Here is a 20,192-nt window from a genome sequence, read left to right as displayed (position 1 = left end):
CAGGGGCTCATGGTATAAGTCCCAGTCTGAGTCTGAAGACCAGAGAACCAGGAGAGCAGATGTCCAAGGGCAGGAGAAAGTGGATGTTCCAGCTCAAGTTAAGAGAAAATTTGCCTTTCCTCTGTTTGTTCTATTCAAGCCTTCAGTGGATAATATGGTGCCCACCTGCATCGATGAGGGTGACCTTCCTTATTCAGTCTACCAATACAGATGCTTATCTCTTCCAGACATACCCAGAAATAATGTTTTACCAGCTACTGGGCACCTCTTAACCCAGTCAAGTTGGCACATCAAATTAACCATCACAGCAATTAATCACTGACAAAATTCCTAAGAATGGGGATCATATGACCATTGATTAGAATATAGGGATAGTTTGGTCAAAATATATCATAACTCTCTCAGCCATGGTTTGATTGAGTCATGAAACTGAAAAGACCAGAGGAGTGATGACTTCGGGCATGGCTGGATCCAGGTGCTCAGAAAGCATCAGCAAGATCTGTCATCTCTCAATTTATCTGCCCTAATTCCTCTGTGTTGGCTCCATTCTCACAAAGATTTTACCCTCAGGGTAGCAAGATGGCCACTCCAGCTTCTGCTTATATCCTTGTAGAGTATGGTTCAGTGGGAAATAGGTTGGGCCTCTTTTCTGACATTCCCAACAAAAGTCTCAGTGTGTTTCTTATTGAATCATATGTCCATGCCAACCACTGAAGCCACGGGACATGACATGCCACTTGGCTAGGGCCCGTCAGTGCTGTCCGAGTGGGTGATGGGGAAAAGAAGGTGGATAATGCCATCCGAATCCACAGTGACAACGTTAAGAGCAAAATCAGTATTGTCCCCAGTCAATGAAGGCTTGATCCTGAAGAATCAAGCAACTGACAGGAGTCCTTACTGGCAGTGATAAGCCTGGCTCTGACTTTCTAGAACTGCCCTAAACAGGATACCTGTCCTCTCTAAAGACCTCCAAAGTCTTGTCCGTTTCAGAATGTTTTCCTCTATGGATGCCTTCAAAAGTTACCCTAGGATACCTATTACAAGTTTTGGCATTCTCTATCAGTTTTGAGACCCATATTCTTTCCTTATTTTTTTGGATAAGAACAATCTTTCAAGTAATTACTTGACACTTACTGTATCTATTCCAAACACAGCAAATAAAGAAAAATGGGACAAGGATCAGCAGAACTTTACTGCTGTTTTATGTCTTTTCTGGCAGTTACAAACAAACCAGCAAGTCACTTAGGATAATCTACTTGGCTTACAAGTTTCATGGTAGCATAAACCATTCATTTGAGTGGGTTCTGATTAATACCCTTTAACACCAGAAGGGTACTACCGTGCCATGGAGAAGGAGCCTGAAGAAGTCCTCCCATGTCTGACAAAGAAGGGTGGGAAGAAGGGACAGGGACTAACATGCTACTGGGCCGTCAGGCTTGTCTTTCCCTCATGGGGGAAAATCATTTTCTGGTGGTCAGATTGGGTAGAGTGTGGAACTGTTATCGATATTATGATAAAATTATATTCTTTGGTGCAAGCATGAAGCCTGTAATTGTTGATTTTATCCTCTGATGTGGCCAATTACGGATACATATATTGGTAATAACTCAGTTGGGCTCTTGGCATTACCTAGCAAAGAGTTGGCTGGAAGTACTCGGGTGTCTATTAGGAAAGTAGGATAAGCATAAAGTGGTGGATCATGTGATCCATCAAGGCTGTAATTGCATCACCACGCAGAGTCTGTTTCTCTTAATCCATCTATTGTCTCTGTGTCTAAAATGGAAAAGAGCTCATCTTCATCTAGAGAATGACAGGGATTGAAATGGTCAGACCCAGGATTTCTTCCAACGGGGGAACATTACTCAACACTTTTAAGTGTTTTAAGTGGGACCACATGACCGCATTTGAGTCAGAGCCTCTGAGCTGAAGAGGAATTCACTGGAAGACAGGAAAATATTCGGAATGTAGTCCAGAGATAAAAAGATGCCCAGTAAGCTCAGATGGGTAAGACACATAGAAGATGCGTAAGGCTTAACACAAATCTAATCCAAGTTCTGGAAGGTGATAAAAGAACAGAATGGAAGTCTTATCAAAGAGATAACGTTACCCGTTTTCAGATTTAGGATTCAGCACAGAGGCATCATAGTGAAACTGCCGAAAACTGAAGAAAACAAAACAATCTTAAAAGCAAGAGATGATATAACACAGATCGCCCATAAAGAACTAGTTTTTGGAACAGCTGCTGACTTCTCACCCCCAAGTGTGCCCCGAAGAACGGAGCATCTTCAGGGGGCTGAGAGAAGTTCCTGTCAGCCCAGAGATCAATGCCCAGTGAAACTCTCAACAACGATGTTAAAATAAAAACACAAACAAAAACTGAGTATTTATCCACAAAAAAGTAACCTACAAAATAGTTTTAAAACTTTAATTCTAATGGATGTATGTTAGACACAAGAAAAATTATTCCAGACGAAAAGCTGATGTAAGTAGTAAAAAGTGAGCAAAGGCGTAGGGAAATACGTGGGCTAATCTAATGATTGTATACAGTGATAATGCAAATACCAAATGGGATGGGGCAAACAAAATATAATAGCTGAAATAATAATACTGACCTATAAGAGTAACAGAACTCCAGCTGACACAGTAATTATGGATAATAACAGTTGGAAGGAGTGTGATCTGGGAGCAAAATTATCCTAAGTTTTGAAGATTATTCTGGAGGATGTAATATGTTAACTAAATGTGAACTTTATTAAGCAAAGTACACTTATTTGAACTGCTAGTATAACTACTAAAAGAATAAGCAAAGAACATACATCCACCAAAGAGGGAGCAGGGAAAAATGGAATAAGAAAATAAAATCCAAAAGAAGACAGAAAAGGGGGAAAAGAATCAAAGGAAGGGGGCACCTGGGTGGCCCAGTGGGTTAAGCACCAGACTTCAGCTCAGGTCATGATCTCATGGTTCATGGGTTTGAGCCCCACGTTGGGCTCTATGCTCACAGCTCAGAGCCTGGAGCCTGCTTCAGATTCTGTGTCTCCCTCTCTCTCTCCCTGCCCCTCCCCTGCTCATGCTCTGTCTTTCTCTCTCTCAAAAATAAATAAACATTAAAAAAATTAAAAAAAAAATAAAAAGAATCAGAGGAAGCAGGACAAACCCAAAGCACATGACAAGTTACAAGAAATAAAGTCAAATATATCAGCATTCACAATGAATATAAATGGATTAATATCTTCAGATAAAAGACAAAAACTTCCAGTCAGAGTTGGAATTGAAAAAGTTCAATTGTACACTGCACATAAAAACAAAAATTAACAGACCTGTAGGAAACAAATCCACTAGTATAACAGCAATTGTTTCAATACACCTCTCTCAATAATGACACATGAAGTAGATCAAGAAGCCATTACAAACTGAAAAAGTCAAATAAAAAATCCTGATTTTGTGCATTACAAAGAACAGGAGCCTAACAATTAGAGAAGACCCACACCCCTCAAGTGCAAAAACTGGCCACATATTATGCCATAGAGCTGACCTTGGAAAATACAGAAACATGGCATCTCCCGTGCCATGTTCTCTGACCAATATGCACTTAAGTGAGAAAATGTGGGGGTTGAAAAAAATATATAGAAAAACTGCATATGGGACACCTAGGAGGCTTAGTTGGATAAGCGACTGACTCTTGATTTCGGCTCAGGTCATGATCTCCCAGTTCATGCAATTGAGCCCCATGTTAGGCTCTGTGCTGACAGTGTGGAACCTACTTGGGATTCTCTCTCCCCCTCTCTCTCTGCCCCTTCCCTGCTCATGTGTGCACACTCTCTCTCAAAATAAATAAACTTTTTTTTTAAAAAAGCTTCATATAATTGAAATTTTTTTTAAAAAAACAACTAATGTGTCACAGAAAAATAATAATGGAAATTAGAAAATACTTAAACATGGGTGAGGCAACTAAAACAATATTACAGGGGAATTATACTTTCAATATTCCATTATAAAGTAAGTTATAAGCTCCAAATTAATGAATTAATCATCTAATGGACAATTAGGAGGGAAAATATCAGGATAAAAACAAAGAAAATAGAGGGAAAGCAATAATAAAGATAAAAACAAATATTAATAAAATTAAAAACAACACCAAGAGTAAAGATCAAAAAACCCAGAAGTTGGGGTTCTGAAATGACTAATAGAAAATTATTGTCAATACTAATATAGGTAATTAATACACATAAGATGCAAATAAAATTAGGAGTAAAAGAAAAGACGGTAGTAGAGATGCTACAGATATTAATAGTTAATAATAAGTTATTATTTTATGGACAACTTCATACTAATAAACTCACAAATTTCAGTAGAATGGATAAATTCCTAGAAAAATTCTTATCAAAATTGACTCAAGAAAGAAGAGAAAGTAGAAATAATCCTATAATTATTTTAAAAATTAATCAGAGGATAAAAAAATGCTTATTCGAAGGGGCATATGTACCCTGATATTTATTGCAGTGCTGTCAACAATAGTCAAATAACGTAAAGAACCCAAATGTCCACTGACTGATGAATGGATACACACAATGGAATATTACTTGGCAATCAAAAAGAATGAAATCTTTGCAACAACAGGGATGAAACTAGAATGTATTATGTTAAGTGAAATAAGTCAGAGAAAGATAAATATCACATGATTTCACTCATATGTGGAATTTAAAATATAAAACAGATGAACATAGGGGAAGGGAAGGAAAAATAAGATAAAAACAGAGAGGCAAACCTAAGGGACTCTTAAATACACAGAACTGAGGGTTGATGGAGGGGGGTAGGTGGGGGGATGGGCTAAATGAGTGATGGGCATTAAGGAGGGTACTTGCTGAGATGAACATTGGGTGTTAAATGTAAGTGATGAATCACTAAATTCTATTCCTGAAACCATTATTATACTGTATGTTAAATAACTTGGATTTAGTTAAAATAAAAAATAAATGTATAAAAATGAAAAATGAAAAAATGTTATATCAAAAGGGTGCCTGGATGACTCAGTCGGTTAAGTACCCAATTCTTGATTTCAACTCAGTTCATGATCCCAGCATCTTAGGATCAAGCCCCACGTCAAAACCTGCTTGGGACTTTCTCTCTCTTTCTCTCTCTCGCTCTCTTTCTCTCTCTCTCTCTCTGCCCCTTTCCTCTGCTCACACACTCTATCTTTATAAAATATAATTTTTTTAATTTTGAAAAAAATTAAAAAATAATAAAAGTAAAAAATTATATCCAAAATTTCATTGTTATAAAAAAAGAAAACACTGGATTCTGATGGCCCTATAGGCATGTTTTACCAAACAGATAGGAAGAGATAATTCCAAATTTATACAAACTCTTCCAGAGCATTATTTTTATTAGGCCAACCTAACCTTGAACGCAAATAAGACAGGGACAATACAACAGGCCAATTTCACTCATAAGCATCAATGAAAAATGTAAATAAAACACTAGCAAATCAAATTCACATGTACATGAAAACATTACAACATTATTACCAATTTGGGTTTGGTCAAGAAATATAACTTTAGTTTATACAGAAATAAATGAATGCAAGTCATCATATGAACAAATTAGGAAAAAAAATCCCACATGATTATATAGTAAATGCAAAAAAAAAAAAGGCTTTCCATAAAATTCAACTCAGTCGAATGAACCATAACTACCAGAAATAAGATTCTTTAGTGATGAAAGTTGAGAGTATTCCACCTAGAAATACTTTTAGAAATATAGAAGAATAACTTTATTACTTCAGTAAGAAAAGCATTTTTAAAATAAGACGTAATAAGCACAAACCATAAAACTTTGACAATTTGTGTTTAGTTCATTTATTTTTGAGAGAACAAGCACAGCGGGGGAAGGGCAGAGAGAGGAGGGACAGGGGATCCGAAGCGGGTTCTGCCTTGACAGCAGTGAGCCCCACACAGGGCTCGAACTCAGGAACCATGAGATCATGATCCGAGCTGAAGTTGGATGCTCAAATGACTGAGCCACCCAGGCACCCAGAAATTTTGAAAATTTAAAACTAGAAATCTTTTTCATAAAAAACAAGAAACCGGGGAAAGACTTTTGCAACCTGTAACCAACAGAGAATTAGTATCAAGGATAAGGAATTCCTATAAGTCAGTGATAAAAGTCATTACTCAATAGAAAAAAATTCATAAACAACATTTAATAAGGAAGACATAAATAGACCATATACATATTAAAAGCTGATCCGTCTCTATTAGCAGCTGTATAAATGTGAATTAAAACCACATTGAGAGGGGCGCCTGGGTGGCTCAGTCAGTTAAGCATCCGACTTCAGCTCAGGTCACGATCTCGCGGTCCATGAGTTCGAGCCCCGCGTCGGGCTCTGGGCTGATGGCTCAGAGCCTGGAGCCTGCTTCCAATTCTGTGTCTCCCTCTCTCTCTGTCCCTCCCCCATTCATGCTCTGTCTCTCTCTGTCTCAAAAATAAATAAACGTTAAAAAAAATTTTTTTTAAATAAATAAATAAAACCACATTGAGAATATCACTCAGCCATAAGAAAGATGAGATCTTGCCACCTGTGACAATGTGGATGGACCTAAAGGGTATTGTGCTAAGTAAAGTAAGTCAGTCAGAGAAAGAGCGCATATAATTTCATTTATATGTGGAATCTAAAAAACAAAACAAACAAAAACAGATTCTTAAATACAGAGAACCGGCAGTTCCTAGAATGGAGGTGGACAGGTGGGGATGGGTGAAATCGATAAAGGGGATTAAGAGGTACAAACTTCCAGGTGTAAAACAGGTAAGTCATGAAGACGAAAAGAACAGCACAGAAGATAGTGTTAATATCATAATAACATTGTATGATGGCACATGGTGACTACACTTATCATGGTGAGCACTGAGTAATGCAAAGAACTGTCCAGTTAATATGCTGCATACCTGAAACTAATATAACATCATATGTTAACTATACCTCAATAGAAAAATGAATCAATTAACATACACACTGAGATGTAATTTTGGACTGGGAATGATTAAAAAGTCTGACAGTACTTGAGGTAGGCAAGGATGTGGGGCTACAGAGCTTGTCATTACAACCTGGATTGGAACAGCTGCTTTGAAAAGCACCGTGATGTCACTCAGTGAAGATGACTGTGCACAAGCACCAAGCCCCAGAAATTCCAGCCACAGGTTGGAAAACTCTTGTAAGAAACTCTCCCACAGAAAACTCTTACAAATGTGTGCCAGGGAACATATGCAAAAATGATAGAGCAAGATTATTCACATTAGTGAAAAACTGGACACTAGCTAAATGTCCATCGACAGTAGGATGGATAGATAATTGTGGTACATTTAGACAATGGATGGTCTCTGACACTTAAACTCTTGCGTAATGTATAGAGGCACAATCAGGGAAATAGCAGGAGAGAGTGTGGAAGGTACCGGAAGTGTTTGTTAGTTTGTTGTTTTTAATTAATGGTGGTGGTAGTTACCTGACATTGATTTCATTATTCTTCTTTAACTGGGCATACATATTTTATAAACTTTTGTATCTATGACATTTTATAATCAAAAGAGCATTTAATAAAATTAGTCTTTTTTTCAACTTTAGAAAGGCTCTAAAAAGAAGCAAGATATTTTGTATTGTGTTTTAAATGTTTTAAGTCAACCAGTAGTACTGTGTTCTTTGAAGAAATGCTATAATTTCCAACAAAATAAAGAACAGCATAGGGATATCGTTACCATTATGTGATATTCTTTATGCTATATAGCCAAAGCAACTTAATGAAAACATTAAATAAAAAGTGAATGCATTACAAACAAAGAGCATAGCTATTATTTTTTGGAGGTTATTTTTTTAACATGGAAAATCCAAGAGTATCATTTAAAAAATAAAAACGAATAAAACCAGAAAGAGAATTGGGTAAATTACTCTCAGCCAAAATAAATAATAAATACATGAGAATAAAGGTTATGCAACAACTTATTTTGAAAATACCAGGAAAATATTAGATTAAAAAAAAATACCTTAAGAACATAAGATACCTTGAGATAAACAAGACATCTTTAGCACCTACCTAAATAAAATAGTAAAATGTTACTGGGGTACAAAATAAAGACAAATAAATTAAGAGAGAGAGAGAGAGATGCCATAGATAACCTTTGGATGGAAGACATGATATTACATCAATTTTTTTCAAGACCAGCCCATAAAATAAATACCATCTCATTACTTTGGGACTTGATAAAATTGTTCTAAAATTAGTCTGAAGAATAATCAGTGAAAATTGCAAGAAAAATATTTTTAAAAAGAAGAAGAATACTATAGCAGAGATTTCTCAAACTCCTGGATATTAAGATATAAAGCTTCAGTGACTAAAACAATACAACATTTATTCAGATACAAGGATATCACACCAGGATGTTTGCTGGAGCGCTTTTGATACAAAATGGGAGCAATCTCATGTCTATGGACGTGAGCCCATTTATTAAATTATGTGGCAGTAAGTACAGTGAAATAAAAACTTACATAAAAGCTCATCTAGGCGTGCCTGGGTGGCTCAGTCGGTGGAGCGTCCGACTTCGGCTCAAGGTCATGATCTCACAGCTCGTGAGTTTGAGCCCTGGGTCCAGCTCTGTGCTGACAGCTCAGAGCCTGGAGCCTGCTTCGGATTCTGTGTCTCCCTCTCTCTCTGCCCCTAACCCACTCGTATCCTGTCTCTGTCTCCCTCAAAAATAAATAAACATTAAAAAAAATTTAAAGCTCATCTACATCTAGATACTTGTCATTAAACTGCAGAACTCCAAAAACAATGAGAAAAATCTTAAAAACAGGTAGGCACAAGTCCGTATTATGAACCAAAAGACGGCCCTTTAACTGGCAGGAAACTTCTCAAAAACAACAGTATAGGTCAGAAAAAAATTGAATAATATACCAAAAATAGTGAGCAAAAATAAACAGCCTAGAATTTTCCCCTGACTAAATTACCATTTAACAGTGAGAGCAAAGGATAAAATAAATGGACTTCCATACAAAGCCTGCAAGAATTTGCCCCTGAAAGTCCCTTTCTGAAAGAACTATCAAAGAATGTAAGACAGAAAGAAGGGGTCTGAAGCCCCTGGGTGAGAGCAGGAGGAGACAGACAATGAATGGCGAGCAAACTGAGAAAATCTAAAGCAAGACCTGGGTACAAAAATGATCATTACTAATTTTGCAGCATAAAAAGGGTGAGACACAAACATCAGATTACAATAATATATAATTAAAGGGGTAATGAGAGCTAAAATGTTACATATACCTCAATTTTAAGTTAAGCAAACTCATTAAAAATATTTTATGGAGCCTTTAAAAAAGAGAAAAGAAACACATAACATGCAAGCCAATGAAGGGATAAAAGGAGAATTGTAAAGAAATCAAACAATTCGCCCCCCCCCCAAAAAAAAGGAAAGGAGGGAAAAACAGAAGGAATAAACAAGGTGAAGAAATACCCAAACATGCATAAGTCTTGCTTCTGTGTAGAAGGATGTGGATGAAGCATTTCTCTCGGTTAACAAGAAAGCACCAAAGTTTTTCAATCATGTTATTCTAAGGAGCTAGTAAAGAGCAGTTAGAAGCCTTGGATAACTGAATTACAGAGAGAAAAGAGGCTTAGAAAGTGGGGAAAGCTTCAGCTTCAGTTTGAGTGCAGATGGACAGGATCATCGTAAACAGAGATAATATGTGCAGATAAGAAGAAATCAGCAAAATCTGCATGGACCAGCAGGCTGGATCCTAACGCAGAACAAATGATTCACTGCAAGAACTCTTGCCCCTCTCCCACACCCTTGAATTGTGCCAAGAAAGCATAGATACAGGAGGGAGAAGAGAATATGGTTCAACGGTCTTACTGGAGTTGAAATCCAAAACAAAAATATGTGAAACTATAGCCCAACCTCCTCCTCTCTCAAAACTAACAAAATGAGAGAGGGAGTGATTGATAACAATGAGAAGGACATTTTCCCTCTCGGCTTTTTCTCCCCCAAGTTAAAATCCAGTCATAAGAAAAACATCAAACGAATCCCAAAGGAGGGATATTCCACCAAATACCTGACCAATACTCCTCAAAATTATCACCATCGTAACAACAGGGAAAGTCTGAGAAACTGCCTTAGACCATAGGAGACACGGGAGACACCATGACTCAGTGTCACATGGGATCTCAGATGGGATCCTGGATCTGAAGAAGGATGTTAGTGGGAAAACTAGTGCCATGTGAATAAAGTCAAGTTTAGTTCATAGTAACGTACCAAGGCTGGCTTCTCGGTTGTGACAGGTGTAACAGTAATGTAAAATATTCCTAAACAGGAAAGCTGGACAAGGGATGTGCTAGAGATCTTTGTACTGTCCTTCCAACTTTACTGTGAATCTAAAACTATTATACAATAAAAAGGCTATTTTTAAAAAAGAAACAGGGGGCACCGGGATGGCTCAGTTGTTTAAGCGGCCGACTTCGGCTCAGGTCATGATCTCGCGGTCCGTGTGTTTGAGCCCCGCATCGGGCTCTGTGCTGACAGCTCAGAGCCTGGAGCCCGTTTCAGATTCCGTGTCTCCCTCTCTCTGACACTCCCCCATTCATGCTCTGTCTCTCTGTGTCTCAAAAATAAATAAACATTAAAAAAAATTTTATAAAAAAAAAAACAACCATTTACAAAGTACAAAACACTTATGAAAAAAATTAACAGAAGATAAGCAAAATTGGCATACTGAAAACAAAAAAAGTACAGCTCACAAACTTTTTTAAAGCATCTCACTAAATGGAGGGATATGCCATATTCATGGATTGTAAATCTTCATATAGTTAAGATGTGATTTCTCTGCTGAATAGGTCAATTGATTCGATGTAATCCCAATCTAAACCCAGCATGCTTTTTTTTTTTTTTTTGTATAAATTGATAGGCTGGTTCTAAAATGTAAAAGAATAGCCAAAACCACTCTGATAAAAAGGAACAAAGTTGGAGGACTTATACTGCCTGATTTCAAGACCTACTAGTAAGTGAGAGCAATCAAGACAGTGTGATGAGGGCATGTTTACACAGACATGGAAACAGAACAGAAATACCACATATACATGGCACATTGATTTACCCCAAAGGAGTCAAACTGAATCATGGAGTAAAGAGGATGGTCTTTTCAACAAATGGTGTTGAAATAACTGGATATCTATCTATCTATCTATCTATCTATCTATCTATCTATATTTTTTAATAGCATCTGGTCCTACATCATACCACAAACAAGAATTAATTCACAATAGCTCACAGACTTAAATGTAATAAATACAACCATAAAACTTAATTTAGGAAACATTTTTACAAGTTTAGGATAGGTAAAGATTTCTTTGTGAGAAAAAAATGAATCATGAGAAAAACTGATAAAATGGAGTTTGTAAAAATCAAAACCATCTGCTCTTTAAAAGTTATCAGTGAGAAAAGTAAAAAATAGACTACAGACTGGGGGAAAATATTCACAATGTATATACATCTATCACAGCATTTGTATCCAAAACAAATAGAACATAACAACCTTCAATAATAGTAACATAATGGATCCAATAAAAATGGGTAAAAAATTTAAACACATAATTTATAAATGTATAAAAACACATAATTTATACAAATGGCCAATTAGGACATAAATCAATATCCTAAGTCGTTAACATTGTGTGTCAACTACACTCAAATAATTTTTTAAAAATCCATAGTCATTACAGAAATTCAAATTAAAACCACAATGAGATACCCACTCCAGAATGGCTAAAATGTTTTAAATTTTTTTTCATGTTTATTTATTTTTGAGAGAGAGAGAGACAGAGACAGAGCATGAGCAGGAGAGGGCAGAGAGAAAATGAGACAGAATCCGAAGCAAGCTCCAGGCTCTGAGCTGTCAGCACAGAGCCCAATATACAGGGCTCGAACCCACGGACCATGAGATCATGACCTGCGCTGAAGTCGGACACTCAACGGACTGAGCCACCCAGGTGCCCCGTGAATGGCTAAAATGTTTCAAATTGACAATACCCACTCCGCAACAATGTGAAGCAGCTAGAGCTGCCCACGGCAATGTAAAATGACCAAACAGCTTTGAAAAACAGTTGGGCAGTCACTTATAAAGGGACGTATCCATTTATCATATGACCCAGAAATTCTACTCCTAGATAGTGACCTGAGAGAAATGAAGACACAGCCATAAAAAGATCTGTAAACAAATTCACAAAGAGGCTTCATTCAAAGAAGCCAAAATGTGGAAGCAAATCCACCATGTATCAGAAAGAGAATGAGCTGTTATATATTCAACCAATGAACTGTTACTGCTTATCAAGAAAAAGGATCAAACTTCGATGCATGCGACAATGTGCACAGATTTCAAAAATACTACTTTTTGCAAAAGAAGTAAAGACAAAAAAAGTACATACTGTAGGATTCCATGCATGTGACCTTATCTGTGAGACAGAAATGAGAACAGCGGTCACCTCTAGAAGGAGAAGGAGGGACTACACAGGAGAATGAGGGAACTTTCTAGGGTTCTGGAACTATTCTAGATCTTGATTTGGAGTGTAGATGACATGGGTGTTTAGATTTGTTAAAACTCACCTGTCTCCAGATGTTGTAAGCCAGTAAGCCATCATCTGGGATCCGTGAGCATCTTTTAAGCCCCTACAGAGTGCAGATAGTAACCTGTGCCCCAGGGTGGGGGAAGGAACTCTTGTAGTCTGCCCTCAGGTATCCTCTCATCTTGCTGAGAGGCTGAACTACCCACTTAGTCAAGAAGCAGAGCACTCAAGGCATGGGGAGCACCAACTGGGAAGAGGCAGGCAGAGAGAGAGCTAGAACAGGGATACAATTCCCCCAGGTGCCCTATGCAGCCTTATTTTCAGAGACTGCCATTTGTAGCAAGGGCCTCCCCAAGCTGCTTCCCGGCAATCCCTACACATCCTAACGTCCCTGCAGATCATTCACAGGCTCCCAGCTGACTCACACCTTTCTTTGATCTTCTAAGTGAAGGCAGCCTTCAAGTTCAAGGAACACAAAAGACTTCCACAGGTGTTAACTCACCCAATTGGTCTATGAAGATATCACCCAGGCCCATCACGGCAGGAAGCTAACAGGAAAGTGCTGGATGTGGGGCCTTACAGTTTGGAAGCTCAATATATACTTTTCTGAGGTGCTCTGCTGAGAGATTTATGTGACTCAGTCTCCACTCCCAGCAAGATACTGCAGCGGGAAGGCTGCATGGGCACCAAATGCTTGAGACACGATTTATCATTCACGGCCTCAATTCCTTAAATCTTGTAGTTGTCAAATGGTGCTTGTGAGATTTCTCTCTCTCTGCCCTTATTCCTATTCCTTCCTGGTAGAAAGATGGGGACAGTTTGTGAGGGCAAAGCTGGGTTTCAGGATACCATATAGGAATGGGTCATCGGCATAAAAATTCACTGCCAGTCCTGACACGTAATTGGTCTGGTTCCGAAATTGCAAACAAAGACCTCAAACAAAGCTCAGCAAACCCCCAGCTGAACAACCAGAACCTAAATAGTGTCCTAGTGCTATAACAGAAGACCGCAGACTGGGTGGCCTCTAAACAACAGAAATGTATTTCACAGTCCTGGAGTCTGGAAGTCTGAGGGCACAGGGCACAGTCGGGTGAGGGTCCCCTTCTAGATCACAGACTTCCTGCAGTACCCTCACAGGGCAGAGGGCTGGAGAGATCTCTCTGGGTCCTCCTTCATAAGGGCACTGGTCCCATTTATGAGGGCTCATGATCTAAGCACCTCCCAAAGGGCCCCTCCCCTAATACCATCCCCTTAGGGCTTAGGTTTTTGACATAGGTATTTTCAGGGAACACAAACATTCAGACCATAGCAGCGGGGACCTTCTGATGCTTCCTTTCAAATCTCTAGTCCTATGAATGCACACATTGGACTAATATTCTGCTTGCATTCCCTTATTCCACAACTATTTACAGAGGGCCGCACACTGTTCCAGGTGCTATGGATACAACACTGGACAAATTAGTTAGCAATCCCGGCTCTCACAGAGGGCACGTTCTAATGAGGAAACAAATGAACACAGCACCTTTGGACTATAAGAAATGCAGAAGTGGGGACATGGTGAAGGGATTTGGTGTGACTTCATGGGGAGCGAGACCCCGTAGCCAGGGAAGCTGGGGAGTCCGAAGATGCTCTTGGTCCAAGCACACGAAGGCATGTCCCGTTTTCTTTTGTTACCAGTCTTCCTTACTGCACCACCGGGAACCCCAGCTCTCAGAGCTTTATATTCTTGTATCTTAAGATTCTTGGTTCATAAAGAGCAGGCTTCTACTAGTGTTTAGGAACACGAAACTTGTATCTCTTTTAATTGCTCATTCACACAACACCTTATACAGGTCGCACGAGGTACTGGCCATGAGGGGATATGAGCCCTCCTGCTACCTCACCTGAGGAAAAGAGTACATAAAATGCTAAAAGAAGTCAACCCACTATCCTCCACTTGCAACACTGGAAGAAGGCAGCCCTTCCTCAAGGCTCTTTACTTCCTCTTGTCTAAAAATTGTCACGATAACTCCATGCTGTTAAGAACAGCGCTTTACTGACATCTGCCAGAAAACGGACATAATAAATATCTAAATCCACAACATTTGTGATATAAATGACATCTCTTACAAGTGGAACTTTTGTGCAGTACACAACCTACACAGCCATACATAGTGACCCTATAAGAAAAATCATATAGTTCTAGGGGAAAAGCACTGATGTGGGTGCTGGTTCCAGATCTGACCTAATTTTCTGTGTGACTTTGGAGTTCTGAATTGACCTATGCTAATCATGCTGAAATATTAGATTTTTGGCAGAATGCTGCCATTGATGAAATGTGAGTGAGTGTTAGCCCTACCCCACAATCTTACCACAGAAAACAAATTTCAGCTTAAATCTGCCCCACTGGAAGATCTTTATTAAAAAGAATTAATTGGTGAGGGTGCACAAAACAGTTCACATAGTCTATACTATAAGGTTGATGAAATCCCAGTTCTGTGACTTTTCAGGCACAATGATCAAAGCTTGCATGAAAGGTTGACTCAAAGCAGATGTCCCAATTGCCTAGGGTCCAGTTTGTGCTATCTGTATAGTCAGCCTCAGACAAACAGTGATCTGTGTACCAGTGGATGGGCAGTCTCACGTAAGGTTATGCCTCATGGTCCAGCCCCATTTGGGCTGCAGGTGTGTTTTTACAACTTGTTTAATGTGAGAATAAGAAGTTGTCCCTAGTATATTACAACCAATCCACATATATTGACTATACTAATTTCACCCGTGAGAACCCATTTCTAACACTTGTCATGCTAATGGACAAGCCACTCATTTCACCAAGTCAAATCCATCTCTCGAACTCCTTATGCAAATCTCCAGAGCCCATGGTATGGGTAGAGGAGATAAAGACAGACAAATGGGTTTTCTGATCAGAATGCTGGTTCACAAATCCCGGAGTAGGAATTCCATCTAGGGAATTGGCTGCCTGAGGGTATTACAGCTAATAGCACACTCTTAAGTTCCCACCACCTAATGAGTATTGTAAAATACAGACATCCCCATCATGAGAACATCACCTAACATGCCTTGCCTGTTTCCTCAGTCATTCAGTCCACCTCATTAAACACACACTGGGAGAGAGGCTTGAGATCATTCTGCCCTAAGGAGCTCAAAAGTCTAGATCTTAGAAGGCAAGTAAATACCATTTCCTGTTGCCAACCCATTGGTAGGAGCTATTTAGAGTAGTGTCTCAAGAAGAATCCAAGCTCAGCAAGAAAAGATATTTAGGGTTAACTGATAATATCTGCCGTGGCATGAAATGAAAAATGGCCGTACATATTTATGTGCTATTCCCACACTAGACATTCCATAATGAAGACAGTCTTACCAACCTCCTCAGATATTTAAAATAATAAAGTGGATTAATTAATTGTAGAACTACATTGAAAAACGTCTTAAAACACTGCCAATTTGAGGCATCATTACTACCAGAAGTAGCTGCCAACTCAAGCAGAAAGATGGTATCACATGCCCATCTTTGGGGAGTCAAACACACCAGGGATGAAGAGAGAGAAGTGTAGCAAGCTTTACTTATGGCAATTTCCTGTAAAGAAAGGTCAGTACGTACCAGGCTATGCCAACATGGCTCCCATTTAGCTTTTCTGAAAAAACCAAGAAAGGATCCAGTGGGCAAGAGCCCTGGCCATGCTCAAGACACCCATTCTGCAGTGAAAGCACACTGTGGACTTGGGTACCGGTGATCTGAATCAAAGCTTAGTGGCACAAGCTCCCCACAAAACTGCAAACCCCCTTTGGAACAAGGGCAGCGTTTTACAGATGCATGGCCAGTACCGGTGGCCCTGCTAAAACACAGCACAGGCATTCCCAAAAATCACCACACCATGCAACGTTTTATAATAAAAACCACAGGAGAAAAAGGTGTTGGGACAATGCTCAAAATCTTCACTGGGGACACATTTTTTAAAGAGAGGAACCTCATAAAATTGGTAGCACCTTTTGTACAGCGTGTTCAACAGCTGAGAAATACATGGTATTACAATAAATATGGCAGTTTACCTGGAAAAGACCTGGCATTTCCATGTGGGAAGTGGGCGTGGGAAGAAGGCTTGCAGCTTGCAAGTGGTCGTTGTGCAGTAGAGGACGGAGGTTGTCTGAAGTTGGACCGACAGCTGTGGTTCACAAGACACATGCTGACCTGAGGTGGATGGTGAGCATTTGAGGTGCGTCCACTTGTGTGTTCCTCCATGTCTTTGCTCAGCTTCCGGAGTTCGCCAAGTGTTTATCCTGGACATGATTCAACACACCCACATGTTAAATCTGTGTCCTGCTCAAATTGTTGCTAATACATCAATCTTACTGGAGCAAATGTGAATTTCTAAAACAAGCATCATCATAGAGCTGACTGTATACAAGGCTAGCCTAGAGCACAAAGGGACTAATTAGTCATAGTTGTCACTTATCGAGAACTTAGTGAGCTCTTATGAAAATTTTCTTAGTCAAGCATCACAGCCAACTCACAAAAAGGGTCATATTTACAAATGAGGAAACCTGGGGCTTAGAAATTAAAATATTTGCCCAAATTATTCATGCTGTAAGTGGTAAAGACAAGATTTGAACCAAGTTGGCAGGAATGCAATGCCCATGTTCTTCACTGTGTCTGTTACTGCCTCCCCAAGAGATTATTACGTGTGAGGATAATATACCTACTCATTGACTCATCCAGTGATTGTGTAGGTCTCCTTTTTATACCTTAGCACACCAGCTACCACAAAATTGTGCTGTAGCAATCTATCTCAAATGATAGAAAGAAAGATCAAATTAGGAACTAGGAATTGGGACTAGGTTGTTATCTAAACTCCTGGCCCCACCCCAGACGATGGCTGATCTAGTTCAGCATGTGGCTGATGCCAACATCTCCCAAGGACACCACTGCAATTGTATGGAGACCAGCAAGAGCACCACAAAACCATGGGACAACCTCAGACCACACAGGACTGTCTCCAACAGTGGCACCTTGGGGTAGCAGAAGCTAACTGCAGATGGGGCTGTGCAGGACAGAAACGAGCATTTACCTGCAGAAAACTTACTAACATCGCTGGCTCCATATTTGATGCTCCCATCAAAGGTTTCAAGACACCTAGCTCAAAATTATACAATGAATGGTATTGATGTCACTTTGGCAAGTTATCTTGGGATTTGGAAATTTCTACTAATCAAACAAGTCACCATCAAATAGTGTCTTATAGAAACTGCAAAGGCGTGGGGTCTGTTGATAGGTCTATTCAGAAGGCAGATGTGCCTCTGTATGTTGGCTATGTCCCTTCACAGCTGTGACATCTTGGGCAAATGATCTGGCTTCTCCATACCTCACTGCCTCATCTGCAAAACTGAGATAAAGGAGTGCACGCAACAGCAAGGTAGTAATGATTCAACAGTAAGTATAAAACTCTTAAATCAAGGGCTTAACAGATGGCGGTAGCTTCTGCATCAGCCATATTCCTCATTGCTATTATGATCATATCTTCAGCCCAAAGGGCCGGATACAGCCAAAGAGGGATCCCAGTCCATCTTGCATGGGGTTGTCGTCAAAACTTCCCATGCAAATAAGAAATCAAATAAAGCCTGTCCACGGAGGAGGAAATAGAAAATTTCCATTGGTATAAAAATACTCACTTTAAAATGTGGTCCCATCCTTTTCATTGGTGCTTGCTTTCTGAAAACCCGCACTCTACTTCCTCAACTTTGACAAAACCAAGTGCCACCCAAACACAGAGAGCCAATTCCAAAATGACTCAAAGAACCACGGGAATCAGAAAAAATCAGTTAGCTGCAGTCTTGAAAAAACTTTAAGGCAGCAATTATGGCCTGTTCAGTCATATCCTGTCCCTTGTATTATAAAAAAAAAAAAAGTACTTTGAGGGGACTAAGGAGCTATGGTTTGCAATGAAGTAAATCCAGTATTACTCATCTTGACCAAGACAACTGTTCCCAAGTGTACATATTTTTTAACATAAAAGGGTATACAGAATTAAACTCATCATCTCCAAGGTATGTAACAGATTTCCCCATTTTCAGGTTGTTGTGAATCAGGTACCAAATTCAAGAGAAGAAACACAGACCTAAGAAGATATCCTCGGTGAAGAAGACTGCCTCACCCTCCTGAGGAATCCTGCTACTTTCCAGGATGCTTCCAGGTATTCCATCCTGAGGAATACTTTGCTAATAGCAGCAGCAGCTTCCTTTCTGCATTTGAGGAGCTACCCTTCCCCTACTTAAGTCAACCTACTATTACCTGAGACAAGACCAATTATATCTCATTCTCCAGATCAGAGTGACTGGCTGGGGGATTGGCCCCAAATCCAATCAGTGGGACCCAATCAGGCCTCGGTCAGCATAGCTGGGACAGAGATCAGAAGTCTTCTCCCCACTCCATTGGAAGCAGAAAGATGGAGATAATGATTCTCCAGCTACTTTGTTACTAGGGGAGGCAATCCCTTCTGAGAACGGACCTCTGTCAGAGGGCAGGAGATGAAGAGAGGAGAAACGCGGGATCCTGGTGGCAGCATTAGAATATGTATATCTATCCATGCCTGTAGCTGTACATTCTCATGGAATACATCTACATGTGCCACTGAATTTGCTTCTCATTTGCACCCAAACTTTGACCAGGTCTGCCTCCCTCTGCTAGAGTTTCCTATGTGGAGTGCCTTCATTATTCCTCCTCATCTGTGTTAAATCTAAACCTCCTTTAAAGCCAAGAATCCTCTCTCAGTGAAGTCTCCCCTGACCACTCCAGCCCTGGCCACGGCTCCCTCCTCTGAGCTGCCAAGCACTGGCCACTGGATCCATTTGCTACAACATGACACACCAGAAGTCAGGCTGGATACGCACCGTTTGTCCCCAGTTATGCTGGAAGGATATCAGGGGCCCACGAAGCCCCTCATGGAGCCTGGTTTACTCAGTTCCTTACACATAGGAATTCTCAGAAAGTATTTAGTTGACTAATGAAGCTAATAAAAATGAGTTTCTGTAACCCAGAGTGTGACATTTAATAAAAGCAATATTTTCTTATCATGCGAATGGAAAAGATCAGAGTAATCTTTTCCTTTTACAGATTCCATACCCTTTATCATTTTTATCAAGAACCACCACCGTGGCAGTGCCAACCGTGATAAACAGGTAATTTTTTTGTGCTTATGGTAAGTCCATTTCATAATATTTTATTCCATCTTTGCCACAAACTCATGAGCTTATCCCATTAGCCCCACTCTATAAATGAGAAAGCCAAGACTCAGAGACACAAGGGGACTTGTGCGAGGTCAAGGTTAACCAGCAACAGAGCCAGGATCTGAGCCCCGGCAACCCACCCCAAGGTGTTTGCAATCTGCACTGAAAGAACTTGAAAATCACAACCTCCCCACTAGTGTGTGCTGTGACTATACCTGCAAGTCATGGTTGATGTATCTCACTAAACGCTTCTTGGATAAATCCTTCATAATTCCCAATGATATCACAATAATTTTTATCAGTTGTATGGAATCATCCTTTAAAACACTCTAAGACGATAGAGATTCAGGCTAATTTTAAGCTAACTCCTAGTCC

At 39.7% G+C, this 20,192-nt stretch overlaps 1 long non-coding RNA gene across 1 annotated transcript in view; it reads right to left on the bottom strand.

The window, feature by feature from the left end:
- The window catches only part of LOC128314894 (uncharacterized), a 206,200-nt gene that overhangs the window by 144,336 nt on the left and 41,672 nt on the right, over window positions 1-20,192 (bottom strand). Inside the window, exon 2 of the long non-coding RNA XR_008297116.1 lies at window positions 16,647-16,874. This is a non-coding gene — a long non-coding RNA (uncharacterized LOC128314894). The remainder of the gene's footprint in view (window positions 1-16,646; window positions 16,875-20,192) is intronic.

The sequence above is a fragment of the Acinonyx jubatus genome, chromosome A2 (assembly GCF_027475565.1).
Source record: "Acinonyx jubatus isolate Ajub_Pintada_27869175 chromosome A2, VMU_Ajub_asm_v1.0, whole genome shotgun sequence".
NCBI lineage: Eukaryota > Metazoa > Chordata > Mammalia > Carnivora > Felidae > Acinonyx > Acinonyx jubatus.
The sequence above is the reverse complement of the archived record's forward strand: the minus strand, read 5'-3'. Positions and strand labels throughout refer to the sequence as shown.